General features: G+C 47.0%; 1 protein-coding gene across 2 annotated transcripts in view; it reads right to left on the bottom strand.

Moving 5' to 3' along the window:
• The window catches only part of LOC124775043 (acyl-CoA Delta-9 desaturase-like), a 646,525-nt gene that overhangs the window by 43,795 nt on the left and 580,790 nt on the right, over positions 1-21,940 (bottom strand). The gene's annotated exons all lie outside the window — the stretch shown is intronic.

Genomic DNA, 21,940 nt, shown 5'->3' with positions numbered 1-21,940 from the left:
CTAGTGGAAAGTTCAAAAATAACTTTGCCACAGAGAGGATTTTGGTCGATCAAAGGCTTTGTGGCACCATAATGGACTGCAATGTTATTTGATATTTCTCACAAGTGTGGTATCGATAGCTACGATGCCACGGCTTAGGTGCAAGTTCTTAGGTTGGCACTACGACGACAGCGCCCTCTAGCCGGCGCTGTGATCTATGAGCTCCGCTCCAGATTCAGCCCATTTGATTCCGAGCCGACGACCTAGCAACATTGTTTCTACTTCATAGGGGGCTAGCAGTTACAGGCTGTGTTACAATTACCTCAATGATAGTTTGTCCAACTACTAGTAGCTGTTAGATTTGATGCATGAACGGCTTCGCACCTACGTGCTCGTCTGTACGCAAAGTTAAGTAATAGCGTTATAACCTAATTGCAGTACCAAGCATTTCACCTTTTCCTTCTCCTACTCACTTCCTACATTCGGCCTACCCTTCACTTTTACGGGAGCAGACCCATGCGTCGCCTTCCAGGCGGGATACAAAACAAAGAAAGAGACAGAGAGTGAGAGAGAGAGAGAGCGAGTGATAGAACAGTGTCATATGCACTACTTTTCGTTTCTTTGAGTCTTCTGTCTATTTAAGGCAACGAGCGCTGCTTTCCTTTCAGACGGCGAAATTACCGTGACTGTGAAAGCCTTGTCGGTTATTTATGATTGATGGCTCACATTTTCTTCAGTCGATTTCTCCCTTCTTGAGAATGAGCATGGCATTGGGACGCTACATTGTAGTCTACATACAAATTGCTACACTTTGATGCGGTACCGAACTTGGACAGCAAGTTAAAATTTGTCTTAATTTTCTGTGCAGTTTAAAACGAACAAGGAAGTTCCATTGATTTTGCTGTCCATTAATCTTAGTTCCACGTCACTCAGCGGTAGCCGGTGCTCGAGGTGACAGCAAGTGGGGGCAAGGAAACGGGTCTCTGGAAGCACTTGGGCCGCTTCCTCCAGTGGAGTGGCGCCCGTAATGGACTCCAGCATCGATTGGCGTCGCGGGGCGCCGGCCGCCGGCTACTGCCCTCGGGCCTCACAGTGCATGGTCGCCGCGTGGCCAGCGCGAGCGTCGTGAGCAACTTTTTGTTATAACTGCAGATTACAACAACGCAATTAAAACAACTGCATTATCGTAGTCTACGGACTTTACATAATATCGCAGGCGTCCACAAGGAAGGGGATGGTGGGTAGTCAAGAGGTGGCATTTGTCCCCTCCTGGTAGCTGGTGGTACAGACTTTTTTTCATTGTAGAATTCTCACAGATTTCTAGCAGTGAATGTCTAGGATTGTAAACTACAGATTTAGCTTTGGCCGGGGCGATAGGAAATACCGTGGCCATAGCAACCACTGTACAGTGTAGTCCATAGGTGTATAACCACTACTCTGACTCATGAACAGGTGGACCACCAGAAGTTTAAAGTCAAGTAGAATGACAGAGATTCTTTTTTAACAAGTCATAGCGGAAACGTAACTGACTTAGGGGCACTCCCTATCATTCACGTCACCTAAAAACGGTAGTCCAGAGTTACAATGAAGGGGATAGCAGAATCGTACCACGGGCAGTTCAGCGGCAGCAGGCAAGGCGGAACTGACCAGACGTGGACAGCAACTTAGAATTTGTCGCAGTTTTCTGTCCAGTTTGAAACGAACAAGGAAGTTCTACCAGTGGATGTTTAGGATCGCAAACTACAAATTTAGCTTTGCCGGGTGTGATGGGAAATACAGTGGCTACCGCTTCTAGCGCGCTGTTTGTTTATGGTCTCACGTGAATGATGGGGAATGGCCCTAAGACTGCGCTCTGACTTGTTAAAAAGAATCTCTCTCACCCGATATCCCGATGATGTATCGTCAATTGACCCGATACTTACCGTGATCTTTAATACAAAGTATTTTACGCCCAGTGCGGATCATTTCATTCAAAATGTGGAAATTTGGGCCGCGCGGGATTAGCCGAGCGGTCCCGGGCGCTTCAATCATGGATTGTGCGACTGGTACCGGTGGAGGTTCGAGTCCTCCCTTGGGCATGGGTGTGTGTGTTTGTCCTTAGGGTAATTTAAGTTAAGTAGTGTGTAAGCTTAGGGACTGATGACCTTAGCAGTTAAGTCCCATAAGATTTCACATACATTTGAACATTTTTTTGGGAATTTGGCTGTGGCTGCCGCAATTCAAAATAACATGCTCAAGTAGAATGGAAATGAGCGTTTGGCGTCATTGGCCAGGAGGCCCCTTGCGCGGTAGGTCCGGCCGCCTTGGTGCAGGTCTTATTACATTCGACGCCACATTCGGCGACCTGCGCGCCGGACAGGGATGAAATGATGATGAAGACAACACAACACCCAGTCCTTGAGCGGAGAAAATGTCCGATGCAGCCAGGAATCGAACCCGGGCCCGTAGGACGGCAATCCGTCAGGCATACGTGGAAAACCGGAGAGGCTATGTTACCAACGTGGTGGCAGCTTTGGAGGCCGCCATCTTGGCCAAACTATAAATTTTCAAATGGAGAGAAATTAAAAAAAAAATTAGCCGAGAAAAAAAAATGGTCATAGCTTTATTCATCCTCGAGTTATGACTGACGGTTCTTTCTTGCAGATAGCTGAAAGCTGATGGCGTTAACGCAAGTCAAACACACTGAGATCATCGCAGTGAATTTCAACCATCGCTATCCAGGCAGACTAACTATTAAATTCTCACGAAGCTCCGAGAAACTGGCAGTGTTGTAGACAAACCGAGAGCTGGAAGATTGAAAACGATGAAGCATTGTTCACTAAAAGTCCGGGACGCACTAGTGGCCGCATCTCACAGGAACATGGTGTCAGCTGTCCATCACTAAAGATAATTTACCCAAAACATAGGGATAGACGGAAGAGTTCTGATGGAGTGGACGCAACGTTCCCCAGATTTAAGTCCATTAGATTTCTGCCTTTGGTGACGTGAAGCAGCTGTGTAATCATTGAAGATCAAGAATCTTGCACACGTCAGGGAGCGGAATGCTTATGCTTGTGATAGTTAATCAGGAATGTGTGAAGCAGACAGCAACAACCTTACAACGTGATGGACAATGTGTCGAGCACATGGTTCATCCTCTTGTCAAGGACTGTCAAGAATTCTGCACCGTGCAGCATCCTCGCTCACGAGCGGAGTTCAGTCGTCTGGCTGCACACTTCCCCCACTTACTTTTGTCAGAAGTTACCCTTCCACACTGCGATTTTCTTTTCAAATGTAGCTCCATAAAATCTGAGATAAGTTGTTTCTCACCTTGCAAAGATTTGCTGTGCGTAGTGTGCAGTCAAAGCCACTTAAAGTGAGTGGTCTGCAGTCCATTCTGGATGTTCTAATATTCGTTCCTGCTTTTCCTTTTTCCTTCTGAAGCTTGACAATAGTCGGTCTTGAATCGAAAAATCGTTCGAGGCATGCGCCTTGACTTCACCAACGTTCGTTGCAATAACATGTTGCACATCCATACTTTTCATTCAGTTCCATCAAAAACTCATGTAAATGAAGATGTAATAATGTCAGCGACTTCAGAAAATTTGATATTCGTTTCATCAATTTCATCGTATGGTCCATGCATGCTAATTTAGCACAAAGTGTTTCTTGATGTACAGAACAATGAATCCCATGAAATTCATCTGTCGACCACTGTAAATTTTTGCTCTTTTATCGCCTTTAAATTCTTTTTTCATGGTGATGCAATGCCATTCCATAGGAAATTTTCAGTACTTTTCTATAATGCGACTGTATAATAGATGCTGATAATAATTCTCGTCCTTCCATTCTGTGATTCCCATTCTTTTTAAGTGTATTCCCACCAAATTAGAAATAAATTGGGACATTAGATCGCTAGACTGCACACAAATAAATAGCGATGGATAAACAGCACTGATACACCCACCAGGTTAGCCGAGAGTGCTCCCCCTGCGGGTTCGGGGGTTAGAATAGGCCCGCGGTATTCCTGCCTGTCGTAAGAGGCGACTAAAAGGAGTCTCAAATGTTTCGGCCTTATGTGATGGTCCCCTCTCGGGTTTGACCTCCATCTTTCTAAATTATTCCGAAGAGCGAGCCACTTGGGGAAGGGCGCCTTACATGGTGCATTGTATCCGTCGTGCAATTAGACCTTTAGCCGTCTTTCTCGTCGTTGCAATGGTGTCCCGCTCGTTTTCGATCTCTTGGGCGATTACCACGCTGCACTCTGCAGTGTTTCTTTTAACTGCGACGACGACCTTGGCCAATTTTGAACCTAAGATCCAGCACGGTAGCCAGCCCGTTGTGGTGGGGCCACCATGTACCCTCTTCGTTGTAGCCCCCTGACAACACAGGGATCGCTCTACTGATGCCTGCGCCGTTAACTCCCCACGTATGCCAAGGAGTAGATGCCCATCGCCCTGGGGCATCGGGACTCCCGGCAATGGCCATCCTGCCAGGTGGCCTTTGCTGTGGCTGGGTGGCGCCCGTGGGGAGGGCCCTTGGTCGGAGTAGGTGGCATCAGGGCGGATGACCCGCAATGAAGCGTGGTACATCATCTCTCGCTGGCGGCCAGCCGTCAGCAGTCTCTAAGCGTTCCAAAGCTCACTTTAAGGCTAATGTGTATGACCCCAAATCGTTCCCCTCCCTGGCCACGCCATGGGAGGAACGAAAGGCTGTGAATGAGAGCGAAAGATACTCGCCCCGGTATCTCGTCTGTACCAGAGCTGACGGGGACTCGTTTGTGTCTGTGAAGCCTCAGTTCTTTGTCGAACATTTAGAGGACCAGTTCGGGGAGGTGGAGGGCTTGTCCAAGATGCAGTCTGGATCGGTGTTGATAAAAACGGCATCCTCTGCCCAGTCACGAGCCTTGCTGGCTTGTACGAAGTTGGGGGATGTGTCTGTTACTATCACCCCACATAACAGCTTAAATATGGTCCAGGGAATTATTTTTCACCGCGATCTCCTTTTACAGTCCGATGACGAGCTGCGCGCCAACTTGGAGCGCCGAGGTGTCCATTTCGTCCGGCGCGTCCACCGGGGTCTGAGGGATCGTCAAGTTGCCACCGGTGCCTTCATCTTGGCCTTCGAGGGTGACACATTACCTGAGAAGGTCAAGGTGATGGTGTACCGTTGTGATGTCAAGCCGTATATCCCTCCCCCGATGCGGTGCTTCAAGTGTTGGAAGTTCGGCCACATGTCTTCACGCTGTGCTTCCGACCTCGTCTGTCGCGATTGCGGTCGACCTTCCCATCCTGATCATCCCTGTGCGCCGCCTCCAATCTGTGTGAACTGTGGTGCGCACCATCCGCCTTGCTCGCCAGACTGTCCAATTCTGCAGAAGGACCGGAAGATCATGGAAATCAAGACTCTCGACCGCCTGACGTACACTGAGGCGAAGCGGAAATATGATCGGCTTCATCCAGTGCGCATGACAGCTTCTTATGCCGCAACTGTCACTCCTTCTACAATTCCATCCACTCCAGTCAGCTCTCAGAGTCGAAGTCCCACACATGCCCCCTTGATGGTGGGGGGCACTAAACCTCCTGTTGCTCCTGCTCCATCTACTTCAGGAGCAACACCCCCCCAACCATCGGGGACATCAGTCCCCCCTTCCCAGCCGGAGAAGCGTAAGACTTCTTCGGCTACTCTCGTAAGGAAGGGGTCCCTTGGGGACCTCCCTTCGCACGTTCCGACCGGTTCCAAAGCCGACAGCCACAAGTGGCTCAAACAACCGCCAGTCCCTGGTCGTCGGGACACATGGTCATCGTCTGTCCCTGAGACTGACCCAGTGACGCCCTCCCAGCCTGAACCACCCAAGGCGCAGTGTGAGAAGCAGAAGAAGAAGAAACTCCCCAAGGCTACCGACATTGCGGTAGCACCCATTCCACCGCTTCCTACAAGCTCTGCGTCTGAGGATGAGGTGGAGATTCTGGCGTCCACTGAGGACATGGATCTCGCCAGTCCCTCGGATGCAATAGATAGCTGTTGTCCAGGTGGTGACTCAGTAGCAGCAGGGGCCCCAGAGGCGTAATCTGCCTCCCCAATCCCTTCACGCCTTTCCCATCCATGGCTAATACCATCCTCCAGTGGAACTGCAGCGGTTTCTTCCACCATCTAGCTGAGCTCCGCCAACTTATCAGCTGTCATCCTTTCCTTTGCATTGCTCTGCAGGAAACTTGGTTTCCAGCAATGCGAACCCCCGCCCTCCGTGGCTATCGGGGTTATTTTAAGAACCGGGCAGCTTATGAAAGGGTGTCTGGTGGCGTCTGCATATATGTCCTTAACTCTCTTCACAGCGAGTTTGTACCTCTACAAACAGCTTTAGAGGCTGTCGCTGTTCGGGTGTGGACGCCACAGGCTATTACCGTCTGCAGTATTTACCTTCCACCTGATGGTGCTGTCGCGCAGCATGTCCTGGCTGCTCTGATAGCCCAACTGCCGCCACCGTTTTTGCTGCTGGGCGATTTCAATGCCCACAACCCTCTATGGGGTGGGACTGCCTCCGATGACCGCGGTCGGGCCGTGGAGCATGTGTTGGCTCAGCTGGACCTTAGTCTCTTGAACACCGGTGCTCCCACGCATTTCAGTGTGGCCCATGGCTCGTTCTCGGCCATCGATCTCTCTATTTGCAGCCCTGGACTTGTCCCATCCCTCCACTGGAGAGTGCATCCTGACCTGTGTGGTAGTGACCATTTTCCCATCTATTTGTCACTGCCCCAGTGTCATTCTTCTGGGCTCTTGCCCCGCTGGGCTCTCCACAGGGCTGACTGGCCAGCTTTTACTTCTGCTGCAACCATTGAGTCTCCCCCACAGGGTGACATTGACGAGGTGGTGCGTGTTTTAACCACGTCCATCATTTCAGCGGCCGAGGCTGCCATCCCCCGTTCTTCTGGCCACCCTCGGAGGAGGGCTGTACCCTGGTGGTCGCCGGAGGTTGCTGAGGCTATTCGCGACCGTTGGCGGGCTCTCCAGCGTCATAGGCGGCACCCATCTCTTGAGACCCTCATCACCTTTAAGAGGCTCCGTGCCTTCGCCCGTCGTCTTATTGCACGGCGTAAGCAGGAGTGCTGGGAGAGGTATGTCTCATCCTTGGGCTCCCATGTCTCCACCTCGCTCGTGTGGTCCCGGATCCGGCGGATTTACGGATACCAGACCCCTATGGGCGTCCCTGGGCTCTCCTTGGACGGCGCTGTCTGCACGGACGCTGCCGCCATTGCTGAACGGCTTGCCGCGCACTTTGCTCAGAGCTCTGCGACTGCATCCTATCCCCCCGCCTTTCGCTCTCTAAAGGAGCGAGCCGAGCGGACGCCGTTCTCATGCCACACGCGTCGTTCTGAAACATACAATGCTCCTTTCAGCGAGAGGGAATTCCTCGCTGCCCTCGCCGATTGCCCTGATACAGCACCAGGCCCAGACTGCATCCACGCGCAGATGCTGAAGCATCTCTCCAGGGACTGCCAGAGACACATTCTCGCGATATTTAATCGCATTTGGAGCGAAGGCGTGTTCCCGTCGCAATGGCGAGAGGGTGTTATTGTCCCCATCTTGAAGCCCGGTGCGGACCCACTGGCGGTGGACAGCTATCGTCCCATTACCCTCACCAACGTTTTGTGCAAATTGCTCGAACGTATGGTGGGGCGGCGTTTGTGTTGGGTCCTTGAGTCGCGCGGTCTCATCGCTCCATCCCAGGGTGGCTTCTGTCGGGGCCGGTCTGCCACGGACAATTTGGTGCGGCTGGAATCTGCAGTCTGTACGGCCTTTGCCCGACGTCAGCATCTCGTTGCTGTATTTTTCGATCTGCGGAAGGCGTATGACACCACATGGCGGCATCACATCCTCGCCACGTTGCATGAGTGGGGTCTTCGTGGTCGGCTCCCGGCTTTTCTTCAAACCTTTTTATTGCGCCGCTCTTTCCGGGTGCAAGTCGGTGCCACCTCTAGTTCATCTTATATACAGGAAAATGGGGTCCCGCAGGGCTCAGTGTTGAGCGTCTCCTTATTTCTAGTGGCCATTAATGGTCTGGCTGCAGCAGTGGGGTCGTCGGTGTCTCCTTCTTTGTATGCCGACGACTTCTGCATCTCATTTAGCTCCACGACTACGGGAGTCGCCGAACGCAGGCTGCAAGTCGCCGTTCGCAAGGCAGCATCATGGGCTCTGACTCATGGTTTTCAGTTCTCTGCAGCCAAGACTCGAGTTATGCACTTCTGCAGGCGTCGGACGGTCCACCCTCATCCTGAACTTTACCTCGGCGGCCACCTGCTTGAAGTGGTGGACACTTGCCGCTTCTTGGGACTCGTGTTTGATGCCCGGCTCACATGGGTTCCTCATGTTACTCAGCTGAAGCAAAACTGCTGGCGGCACCTCAACGCCCTCCGCTGCCTTAGCCACACGTCTTGGGGTGCAGATCGCTGCACGCTGCTGCGATTGTACAGAGCCCTTGTGCAGTCCCGGCTTGATTATGGGTGCCTGGCCTATGGGTCTGCATCGCCCTCAGTGTTGAAGTTGTTAGACGCCATACACCACTGTGGGGTTCGGCTTGCAACTGGCGCTTTTCGTACCAGTCCCGTAGATAGTCTACTGGTGGAGGCCGGGGTTCCCCCGCTGCGGATTCGCCGCCATCGACTGCTCGCCGACTATGCTGTCCACGTCCATTGCTCGCCAGACCATCCCAATCGTCGCCTGCTTTTCCCTGCCATGGTCCTCCATCTGCCCGAACGGCGACCTAGGTCTGGGCTTTCCGTAGCTGCCTGTGCCTAATTTGTGTTCTTTAGCACCTGGGGGGGGGGGGCAGTCTCCTTCCCCTTGGGGTTTTATCTGCTCTGCGACTTTGTCTCGCTTGTTTCTGGAATGGGGGACTGATGACCTTAGCTGTTTAGTCCCCCTTAAACATCCCAACAACCACCACCACCGAGAGTGCTAATGCACTGCTACCTGGTCTCGGGTAGGCGCGCCAGCCCGGATCGAATCCGCCCGGCGGATTACCAAAGAGGGCCGGTAAGCTGGCCAGCCTGGATGTGGCTTTTGGGCGGTTTTCCGCATCCCGCTAGGTGAATACCGGGCTGGTCCCAACGTTCCACCTCAGTTACACGAGTCGCAGACATTTGAAAACGTTCACACTATTCCACGGCTTACACTAGACACAGACAGCTGGGGTGCACTACTTACGTCCTGAGGGGTTCGGGGTGGCGTCAGGAAGGCCATCTAGCCACCCTCTGCAACTAACACTGCCAAATCCGTAATAACAACGGCCGATCCCGCGTTGGCGCGGGACAAAGGCCGAAAGAAAGGAAGGAAAGAGCACTGATACAACGATTCCGCGGAACTGTAACATTCCGCACCAAACATCAGAAGAAACAGTTTCACGTCGAACTGCTGAATAAAATGTCGCACTGTACCGGGCAATTACGAGGAGGACCGATTAACACTGTGGCAGGCCGAGCTTCGGACCTCACATGTGCATGAGTATTCACTCTGTGCCGACACTGTTCTATGTGTTGTCACCGTTCGCAGCTCGTGGTAAAGTGGCTAGCGTTGTTGCTTCTGGATCATGGGGTGCCGGGTTCGATTCCCGGCCGGGTTGGGGATGTTCTCTGCCCAAGGACTGGGTGTTGCGTTGTCCACATTATCATTTCATCATCACCGACACGCAAGTTGCCGAATGTTGCGTCACCTGAAAGAAGACTTGCAAGTAGCCGGCCGAACTTCCCCGGATGGGGCCTCCCAACCATCAATGCCACACGATCATTTCATTTTTCCTGCCTAGTAGCCGGTATGTCCACCTCTGGCACGGATAACAGCAGTGACGCGTCATGGCATGGAAGCAGTGAGGCCTCGGTAGGGCGCTGGAGGGAGGTGGCACCACATCTGCACACACGAGTCCCTTAATTCCCGTAAATTCCGGGGAGGGGACGGTGAGCTCTAACACAGATTCAGATATGGCGAGATGGGGGGGGGAGGGGGGGCAGCACATCAACTGGAACTCGACACTGTGTTTCTCGAACCACTCCATCACACTCTTGGCCTTGTGACGTGGCGCATTTTCTTGTCGAAAAATGCCACTGCTGTCGGGGAACATGATCGTCATGAAGGGGTGTACGTGTTCTGCAACCACTGTACAATACTCCTTGGCCGTCATGGTGCCTTGCACGAGCTCCACTGGACCCATGGATGCCCATGCGAATGTTCGCCAGAGTATAATGGAGCCTCCGCCAGCTTGTCTTCGCCCTGCACTACAGGCGACAGGGAGCCGTTGCCCTGGAAGAAGATCGATTCGCGCCCTCCCGTCGGCAGGATGAAGAAGATACCGGGATTCATCAGACCACGCGACGCTCTGCCACTACGCCAACGCCCGCTGCAGATGGTCACGTGCCGATTTCAGTCGTAGTTGATGATTTCGTGGTCTTAACATCGGCACATGCATGGGTCGTCGGGTGCTGACGCCCATCGTTAGGAGTGTTCGGTGCAATGTGTGTTCAGACACACTTGTAATCTGCACAGCATTAAAGTCTGATGTTAGTTCCGTCACAGTTCACCGCTTTCCCTGTTTTACCTCTCTGCCCGGCCTACGACGATCGACAGCTGTGATGAGGGATGGCCACCCAAGCCCACGACATCTGGACGTGGTTTCATCCTGGTTTCGCGACATGTTGAAGACACTAGACACAGCATTCCGGCAAGTCGTGCAGTTTCCGAAATACTCGTGCCGAGCCTCTGGGCCATCAGAATCTGTCCTCAGTCAAACCCAGATACATTGCGCCCCTTCCTCATTTCGTATAAGGACAGCATACTTACTGATACTGCACGCACCGTGCCTGTGTCTGACCAGCAGTCATCCCTCGCCAGGTGACGCTGCTATCGCTTGGACGGGTTTATATCGATAGTAGTTCGGTGGTCACAATATTCGGACTGACTTTTTTTATACAGGGTGTTACAAAAAAGTACAGCCAAACTTTCAGGAAACATTCCTTCCACACAAATAAAGAAAAGATCTTATGTGGACAAGTGTCCGGAAACGCTTAATTTCCATGTTAGAGCTCATTTTAGTTTCGTCGGTATGTGCTGTACGTCCTCGATTCACGCCAGTTGACACAATTGAAGGTAGGTAATGTTGACGTCGGTGCTTGTGTTGACATGCGACTCATTGCTCTACAGTACTAGCATCAAGCACATCAGTACGTAGCATCAACAGGTTAGTGTTCATCACGAACGTGGTTTTGCAGTCAGTGCAACGTTTACAAATGCGGAGTTGGCAGATGCCCATTTGATGTATGGATTAGCACGGGGCAATAGCCGTGGCGCGGTACGTTTGCATCGAGACAGATTTCCAGAACGAAGGTGTCCCGACAGGAAGACGTTCGAAGCAATTGAACGGCGTCTTAGGGAGCACGGAACATTCCAGCCTACGACTCGCGACTGGGGAAGACCTAGAACGACGAGGACACCTACAATGGACGAAGCAATTCTTCGTGCAGTTGACGATAACCCTAATGTCAGCGTCAGAGAAGTTGCTGCTGTACAAGGTAACGTTGACCACGTCACTGTATGGAGAGTGCTACGGGAGAACCAGTTGTTTCCGTGCCATGTACAGCGTGTGCAGGCACTATCAGCAGCTGATTGGCCTCCACGGGTACACTTCTGCGAATGGTTCATCCAACAATGTGTCAAATGTTCTCTTTACGGATGAGGCTTCATTCCAACGTGATCAAATTGTAAATTTTCACAATCAACATGTGTGGGCTGACGAGAATCCGCATGCAATTGTGCGATCACTTCATCAACACAGATTTTCTGTGAACGTTTGGGCAGGCATTGTTGGGGCCCATGTTCTTCCACCTACGCTCAATGGAGCACGTTATCATGATTTCATACGGGATACTCTACCTGTGCTGCTAGAACATGTGCCTTTACAAGTACGACACAACATGTGGTTCATGCACGATGGAGTTGCTGCACATTTCAGTCGAAGTATTCGTACGCTTCTCAACAACAGATTCGGTGACCGATGGATTGGTAGAGGCGGACCAATTCCATGACCTCCACGCTCTCCTGACCTCAACCCTCTTGACTTTCATTTATGGGGGCATTTGAAAGCTCTTGTCTACGCAACCTCGGCAGCAAATGTAGAGACTCTTCGTGCTCGTATTGTGGACGGCTGTGATACAATACGCCATTCTCCAGGGCTGCAGCAGCGCATCAGCGATTCCATGCGACGGAGTGTGGATGCATGTATCCTCGCTAACGGAGGACATTTTGAACATTTCCTGTAACAAAGTGTTTGAAGTCACGCTGGTACGTTCTGTTGCTGTGTGTTTCCATTCCATGATTAATGTGATTTGAAGAGAAGTAATAAAATGAGCTCTAACATGGAAAGTAAGTGTTTCCGGACACATGTCCACATAACATATTTTCTTTCTTTGAGTGTGAGGAATGTTTCCTGAAAGTTTGGCCGTACCTTTTTGTAACACCCTGTATATGTATATACAAGGTGAAGAAAAATTCGCTCACTCGGACTTGGCAGCGCGATTTCTCACATACAGAAAAGACAAAAATTTCTATCACAAAATTTCGTCCTGCAAATATTTCCGCCAGTAAATGGACGTCAAAGGTTTGCAACATGCCTACGCTATAACCACGTGTACGGTAACTAACTCTGTCAGCTTATATAGTAGTAATAGATTAAAACATCATACTTGACGTTGAAGTTTTAGCACGTGGAGAAGTTAGTTTTTCACGCATCTAAATGTCTATGACGTCATAAGTCCTGAAATATATGTCGTCCAATGATATACTTTTGGCAGTACATTCAGTGATATATGTAGATACTGCCTGAAAAATGATGCGAATGGAGTTAGTAAAGAGGAAGTAATAAATCAAAAAGTCATATCTCATGCTGAAGCTTTACCACATAACAGCGAAAGAGTAGTAAGCGATAAACTTTTTTCCTTTCAACATGTTTTTGGGGTGTCAGCTAGAGGAAATTTCGCAGATGTTTGAAATTATGTGTTAAGTTTGTTCTCAAATACTGGATGAATAAATTTGGGTATTTGCACTCTTATCATTAACGCTACCTCGAGATAGCCACACAGTTTCTAATTGTAATGCCGGTACTCGTCTTGTTACGGTAAACTTTTAGCGTAAGATTACACCTCTTACTGAGTAGGTTATGACAGCATTTGAAATTTTTAAGTTCGGTCAATAACTACGTGAACTGTTGATTTTTTTTTTGGCTGCACCCTTTCTGCTCGACGTCTGCTGTCCCCAATTCTCGCAAGGATGCCCGCTTCCACAACTTAATCACAACAAGGTTTTACCGTTTGTCTGGAAATAAAGAAAACGAGTGATGGCTCAATTTTAGTGTCCTTTTAAAAGTTCCTTAAAGCGCGCAACGAAGCACTCGTTAAAGCGACCGGGAAAAGTCTCATTTGGCTAGATGGCGCACGAAACGCACACCAGTATTGCACATCTAGATACTTTTGAAGCTCTGTCGCACATGACACATAAACATCCTGAGGAAAAGATCACTCTACAGCACGAAAACGAGCGGTCTCACACTGATCGTGTCGCTTTGCACTACAGCCCTCCACACCCTCTCTACAGTTCCGACTTGGCACCCTCCTCCTAGCGTCTTCTCGGTTCTGTGAAAGGACAGCTGCAAGCCCAACGCTCGAGAAAGTGGTGCGTCATTGTCAATCGGCAGCCGGAAACTTCTAAAGAAAGGGAATTTTGAGACCTACAGAAATGTCTGCTAAGAAATTATAACATCATGTACATGGTTTGTCTAAAAATAATGGGTATCTGACGACTACCAGCGTGACACGCGTGATATGATAACGCAAAAAAATACACAGATGGTTGGGATTACTTGATCTCAGACTTTGGTAACTCTGTATGCTGTGGAGTCCTTGTTGCACAGTCAGAGTGTCGGCACACGGACTGAGGACCGCTGCTCGGTTTCCGCCAGCGCAGATCCCCCGCTAATTCGGCGGCGAGTCCGAGTCCGTGCCTCACATATAACGCGACGCCCGACTGAAGGCAACAAACAGATCATTAGAGCCGCCTAATGAAACCGCAAGTCAATTTGCCGAAATATCATGCCATTTGGACGATGCTAATCGGCTGAATACCCGAGAACGCGCCAGTCACACGGAAATTAATAATCCGATTTTATTTTTATTTTTGCTTTTCATGCGGTTTTTGGCCTCTGGACAATTAAAAACCGACGCGAGTGACGCTTTTTATGCGGCTTTTGGCGTCAGGACAATTAATAACCGATGTGACTCATGCTTTTTATGCTTTTTTGGCTTCAGGACAATTATAAGCCGATGTGATTGACGCTTTTTATGCGTTCTTTGGCCTCAGCACAATTAAAAACCGATTTTTTTCCCATCTGATGTGATATGCCCTTGCCATGGTGGATGGGCTTATGTAACGAACAGTATCACACCTGTACACCCATGGACACTGAGTAGTACAGTTTGTTTAACGTCAAACGTACACCTTAGGCACTGTTGTATGATTTATTTGTCATTTGTAGTCGACCACTATTAAATTATGATGCTTACAGCGACATCTATTGCTACATTTTGTAACGATTTATTTTTCTTCTGCCACTAGTTTTCCCCCTTCTCCGATAATGTTCCGTTGCAATTTGACGTCATTCTGACCAGTGGTGTTATTTCCACAGCGATTTGAAAGTTTAACTGTAATTATAATCACCCTGTATACAGATATATATATATAGGTGCAGAATCTACAGTGTACGTATGCAATTCTCGTTCGGCTGGTGACGCCAAGCGAACAACTAGAAGGTCAGGGTTGTGCGCGGAAGTTCATGGGTTCAAACAGTGCCTATTGCTGGCTCTGAATGCTGGCAACTCGCGTGACGCTGAATGGGAAGGCTGATAAGCTCGCATGGGCGGCGGACACAGTTCGTGTCGGCACCGTGCCACCAGGTCGATTAGAGCATTGACTGTTTCGGACTGGAGGGTCAACAACCAGAAAACAAGATTGATGTCGAAACGAGGGAAATAAATTACATTTGTACGACTGTCAACCCTATTTGCATCCATTAATCATTAAGTCAGTTACTTACAACATCTTATATTACCCTCTGTTGCTCTTTATCGGCTTTTACCACTTTGTGGTTTCTCACTCTGAAACAGTTTCAACAACCTGGCTCCTGTTGTAAATCTTCCAAACGTTAGTCTCAATTTATTGATGTTATAAATGTGTTTTCAGTCCTGTTTATTCTCTGTTTTAACAGAGCTCGGCCCTGATCTAGACAAGAAATTTAGCGCTGAAACCATTTTTCGTTGAATTTTGCGTTATTTAGAAAATTCGTATTTCAGAACCGTTGATGAACAAATCCTTATTGACATCGTCATGTGCTATAAATATTTTTACAGCAGCTTCTGTGTCATTGTTCTTACAGTGGTGTCAATTAAAAACGACACAGCGTAACAACCGTATTGCCATATAGGCTGTTGTAAATAATGTTATGATACTTGAAGATGGTGAGATAACTGGAGCCGGTAGTTAATAAAGATATATACTACACCATAAAAGCACCCCGTCTTCAGGCCACGAGTTGCCTACCGGGACCATTCGACCGCCGTGTCATCCTCAGAGGAGGATGCAGATACGAGGGGCATGGGGTCAGCACACCGCTCTCCCGGTCCTTATGATGGTATTCTCGACCGAGGCCGCTACTATTCGGTCGAGGAGCTCCTCAGTTGGCATCACGAGGCTGAGTGCACCCCGAAAAATGGCAACAGCGCATGGCAGCTGGATGGTCACCCATCCAAGTGCCGGCCACGCCCAACAGCGCTTAACTTCGGTGATATACTACTCCATAGGAAAAGTTAATCTCGACTGCGAGAAGGAATTCGAACCCCTTTATTAATTTCCTTATCGCACAGATTTAAAGCGATCCATGGTTTAAGGAAGGGAGAAAGGAAGGAATGAAGACTGCGGTTTAACGTAAGCCCGGAAAGCCGTAGAATGAGGAATGAAATCGGCCGTGCTTTTCAAAGAAACCAACCCAGTATTTATATTAAAAGATTTAAAGAAACCACGTATAAACTAAACCTGGATGCCCCAACCGATATTTGAAACTTTGTCCATCCGAGTGCGATTCAAGATTTAGTGCAGTCGTGGTGATAAATGTCTTCAAGCTTTAGAAATGTTATTTACAGTCAGCATAATCCTAAGTAATTAAAATTCTGACGCTACACCAGTAATTTTTTTTCACTTATCCTGCTTTTTCCCTTCGGCATACAGTCATGTAACGCATCTACAAGAGATTCTATTATGCACTTTCAATAAGTGTGCTACACCACAGGAAAAGTAGGTGTGGACTGCCCCTTTCTTTCCATTTCCTGTTCAAAGCTAATACTCTGGTAGCTCACTCATTGAAATTGTGGGAGGCAGTAAACTGGATAAAGAAGCAAAAATCCAGCAATAGGCGTGGTGTTCTTCACAAAATTTGTATTCGCAAGTCGTTGCCAAATGCAGTGCAGAATGCAGTTTTCGTTGTATTTAACATTAAGAAACTCTTCACTGTACTTTCGCAGACGTACCGTGTAAAGGATAGGTGTTATGATTCCGTAGGAGCTGATAGGTTTTACGCCTCTTCGGTAACTGAAATGGACCTACTTTGGCAAGTAATGGGCTGCTGGTTCAAGTGAATCAGCATAACACGCACAGAATGTCTGCATTCCTAGTTTCTGAAAATTTCATCAGGTAATTTCGCAACAGACAGGCATCCCTGGCTGGAAATCAACATTTTACATCTATTCCTTACTTCATTTTCTAAAATTTTTGAGGAGGTAATTTGCTCTAGGGTTGTCATCCGCCTGTGTAAATAATGGGATACTTAGCCACGCACGGTGTGGATTTCAAAAGGACCGTTCTGTTGAGTCAGCTATGTACACATTTACCGAACACATAATAAAATCACTGAATGATAAAACGTCAGCAGTTGTGATGTTCTGTGACTTATCGAAGGCAACTGATTGTGTCAGTCGTAATATTCTATTAAAGTTTTTATGGAACATGTAGTTCAGCGAATGCCTCGTTTGGTCCTTATTTAAGTAACAGAATGCAGAAAGTTACCTCAGGCGCTTCGAGTAATACAAGGAGGGGCGGCACATGATCTGCATGGGGAGAACTTACAATGAAAGTCTCAAAGGATTCGGCTATTGAACCACTATTGTTCTTGCTTTATGTAGTAATCTGCCCTTTCATTTGACTCAGGCGGCAGAATTAGTCCTGTCTGCAGATGAGACAAGCATTACTGTGAAACTGAACAAAGAAGCAACAACAGAGAAAAAATAATACATGATCTTTCTGTGAAAATTACTGAATGGTTTTGCAAAAATGCACTAGTTTTTAAACTTTGAACAAACTAGTTCACCAGGTTTAGTATTGTCGAAAATATCTCACCTCGTGTTAACCTATTAGACCAACAATAAATAATAAATAGGGTAGAAAACTGTAAGTTGTTAGATGTTTACTTTTACAAAAATTTAAACTGGAAAAGTCATATAGGAGACCTGCTAAAACGTTTAGGTTCAGTTACTACTGCTATAAGAGTAACTGCCAACTTTGGGGATATAGAAGTCAGTAAGCTAACATATTTTGCATGTTGGCATTTATTGATTTCTCATGGGATAATATTTCGGGCCAACCCCAAGTTTAGGCAAAAACTGTTTATTGCCAAAAGAAAATAATTAGAATTATTCGTGGAGCTCACACTCCTACATCTTGCAGGTATTTCTTTAAGCAGCTAGGAATATTAACCACAGCCTCACAGTTCATTTATTTGATTATGAAATTCATTATTAATAATCCATCTAAATTTGAGAATAACACAGACATTCACAAGTAAAACACTAAAAGTGAAAGTGATATGCGTTTCCGTTTAATGACTCTAAATTTGTTAGAGTAAGGAGACAAATAGGCAGCTATAAAACTCTGTGACATCCTAACCATGGAAGTAAAACGTCTGAGAGATTGCAGATATGTTTTCAAATGCGCATTAAAGAGCTTTCTTCTTAACAACTCCTTCTATGCCATAGAGGAATTCTTCAGTAAAGATACTTCGTCACTAAAACCCCTGTAAGTGACAAGCATGCAGCCATGTAAATCTTGTTTTTTGTTTTAGTTGTATGTAAGTGTTCTATGTGGGCTCTGCTGACACGTTCCACATCATGATTTGATCTACAGAACAAGAAACTAAGTAAATAACTACTGAAGCAACACCCACAGGGATCAGTGTGTTGGTGTAACACTGGAAGCACGCATGAAGCTGAGAGTCATATGAGCAGCAGCATGTGGAAGGATCTCGCAGGCCTCACAGTACCTAGCAGATCAACTAGACTGGGCGAAGCCCCCACCTGCCTCCACTTCCTTCTCAATTCCAAATCATATCTTTTATCGATTCATCGTTATGGAACTATAGTACAGGCCGAGACAGCGTAAGTTTGCTCTTCGACCCATATTACAAACATTGTTGATAGCCGATGTAGGCAGCCTTCCCGACAATACGCGTCGTTTTCTTCGAAATAAAACTGTCAGGAAATTTCTTTCACTGTTTGAAGGAAGCGATGTTAATACCTCTTGCTAAAGTATGGGAAGGTCCGCCCTTTCCCAAATGGGCATAACAGTATTGTCTCTACAAGCTGCGTAGGAAAAACCTTATGGCGGATGGTCAGTCACCGCTTTGCCTAAGCCAGCCTCTTAGTTGCAACCTGCTAACGACAACTTGAAGACATAGCATCCACAGGTGGTCTTACTAATGGGGCTTGTGCGAACGACTAGACATCTTTAAAACTTGTTTTCGAACAAACAAGATAAGGCTCTTCACTTTGCATTTGCAGAGGATCCTGTAAAGAATGGGTTTTACCGCTCTATGTTAAGTGTTGGGGGTGATCAAAAAGTTTCCTTTCGCAGGCCGTACAGTCCACAATCGGTATACCAATCAGGCAAAATCGCCGTGAGCAATGAGACAATCACTGCAAAACATCGTGTCTTGCTGCGTGAGTAGGTCTAACTGCCTGCTGTTCATCCTCGTCCGGCACGAATCGTCGACCCTTCAGGATCTTTTTAAGGTACAGAAGGTGTGATAATCACATGGGGAGGGATCAGGACTATAGTGTCTCCCGCTTGAATTGGCGTAACCTCTCCGTTACGACATTTGCGAAATGGGAATGTGTGTTATCACGAAGCAGTAGCACCCGATGTTGCACCATTCCACAACGAAGTTTCTCGAGAGACATGCTGCCCGTACACATTCTTCATTGTTTGAAGGATGTCTACCGATGATTTTCCTTTGACAGGCAAGAAATGAATATCAGCACGCTGGCTCTGTTTGGACGCATTTGGTAATAACGTCGCCACGGCTCGCGTTTACGCATTTACGGTACGCGCGCCGGAAAGACACGAATGCCACAGTAATCCCTTGACTACATTTCGGTGCTTATATACCCACATCGGAGTCACACTACATTGCATTTACGCTGCAGGAACACCATTGGTATAATGAGTCTATTTTTTTCACGTAGTGGGCTGCAGGATTAGCCGACATCATACAACGAACACTACTTCTTGAACGTCTCATGAAAATGGCCAGTAAGAAACTTCTCCTATCAAACTTGAATAGCATAACGATGTCGTGAAAATCATCATGATGTTTGGGACATACAGGTCCTTTTTAGATCCTGAGTCTCCAATACTGCCTTGGAAATGGCTTCGCAAATCTCCACGATTACTGGACTAGCGTGGAAGCTGAATTACTGGCATTCGGTGTAGATCAAATTCTGGGAGTGGACCCAGTTGCCAACTTGGACTCTCATGCTTAATGTAGAGCTGCTGGCGTATAAAAGGGACAGTACTCTAGAAATAAATTTTAAAGTTCCTTACAACATTTTGTGCCACACTCCTAGCACTTCTGGCCATAAAAATTACTAGACCACGAACGATTCAGGCCACAAACGTCATACTGGCATGCTTGGATGTGCAAAGGATTAGCACTTCAGCGCAGACACACGAAGTAGGCAGGAGTAACGCCATCTAGTTTAGGTATTTAAAGAGAGATTACGGAGCATGTTTGTCATTCAGAAATCGCATTTTAATATTGTCTGGGAGAAGGCCGTGTGCTGCCTCGTGTAAGAAGAAGTGACATCTGCCAGTACGTGTCAGAGTTCAACAACGGTAGAATCCTTGTCTATCGAGACTGGCATTTATCGTTCTATGATACTGCAGCAGACGACGGTCAGGATCCTAATTGTCATGCGAATGTGGAATCAATAGGTTCTGGAGACCTATACTCAATTCTATAAAGAGTCTTAATGGTCCCACACGACCAGTTCCTGAAAGAACAGCCATATTACTCGCACAGCCATGCAGGACCGTGCAGTCATGGCACACGAGTAAAGAAACGGACTTTTTTTGCAGCATGGCACGTTTCCAAACGGATAGTGTGGCGACGTCTGAAGCATCACTACTATATTATATACGCATAAAAAGTGAAATTTATTTTTTTGTTGTTCTTGTCAGTGAGCAACTTTAATGACCCATAATATACCTCTTTCGGAAAGACTCCATGGGAAACAACTTGTAACACTATTTCCTAGTGCCTCACGTATAGTTCGGCTGCTTCATTTACCGAGTTTAAAAACATTTTTTTTTGTAAATATATGTATTAATGAATTTCATCAGTATTAAGTCTGTAAGGAAATGTAAAGCATGTTGATAGAATAAGCAAGAATTAATAATGTCAGATGACTGTAGTCAACACGCTGGCAGTGTCAGGGAAATTTTTATGGTACAAAGCACAGAGAATATCTTTCGTGTAATAATAACATCGTTGGCGGGAGTGCGCGCAGTCGTACAGATGAAGACAGAGAAGTAATTGCGACGCATCTGTGATGTGGAACAGAGGTTTGTGTTGCCGCGCAAATGTTAAAGTGTTTGCGTCGAAAATTTTGTAATACGTGGCCAGGCAAATTATAAGTGGACGAGGAAGAATGTTGGAACAGCATATGGCCGCAAGAAGAATTTGGAATTAATGCAGAATACTGTGTTGTCCAAATGTATTTCAGCTGCTCGCTAATCAAAAAGAGCCTGTTGCCAATAATGCAACTCATAATAAGCATTACTCCGCACAACAAGCAACGCATCGCAAAGTAAGATCCAGCCAGTATTTTGCAGCTGTATAATAGACATGGCTTCCTTTTAGTAACTTCTTGGAGCATTACACTGAGTTTAACCAAAGTACAAACTTGTCGAGAAAAACTTCAATGACTCGAGTCTTTGACCATCAGAAGGGTCGTATCTTCTCACTATTGATTCCGAGAAGGTCACAAGTGAAAGAAACAGTCAAAAGATGCCAAATCTATTTAAATTTACAGTTAATTTTCAGTCGAATGATTATTGTAATAAAAGGCAGTATTAAATGTAGTTGCTCATACAGTATTGCACTACTATTGCAGACAATCAGTTCAAATTAAATGATTTAAAGTGAAATTCATATTCTACGACAAAACTCAAACTAGTTTTAGTATTTTATGTTGTATTTTGTAAACGATAATATTCGCATACATCTACGCATCATTAGCACTGAAAATAGTTGTTGCCATGAATGAAGGTTATTGCGACGTTAATCTGAAATACAATCATTTGCAATGTAATGAGTAAATAATAATAATCAGCTTTTTTACGCTTAGGCATACTTTAAGACAGACAGCATTCTCATGAGTTACATAACACAGTACAGTTTTCATAATTTGTTGCTAGTCACTAGTTATTATTGGAGATTGTTATGGTAACTAACACCTTTACTAAACAACACTGTTTTTTGCCTTTTTTCACGATTTTATTATTAATGGTACTGCACAACGTAGGTTTCGAGTTATAAGCCCATTTTCAAGTACATTACTGATTC

This window comes from Schistocerca piceifrons, chromosome 2 (genome assembly GCF_021461385.2).
Source record: "Schistocerca piceifrons isolate TAMUIC-IGC-003096 chromosome 2, iqSchPice1.1, whole genome shotgun sequence".
Taxonomy (NCBI): Eukaryota; Metazoa; Arthropoda; class Insecta; order Orthoptera; family Acrididae; genus Schistocerca; species Schistocerca piceifrons.
The sequence above is the reverse complement of the archived record's forward strand: the minus strand, read 5'-3'. Positions and strand labels throughout refer to the sequence as shown.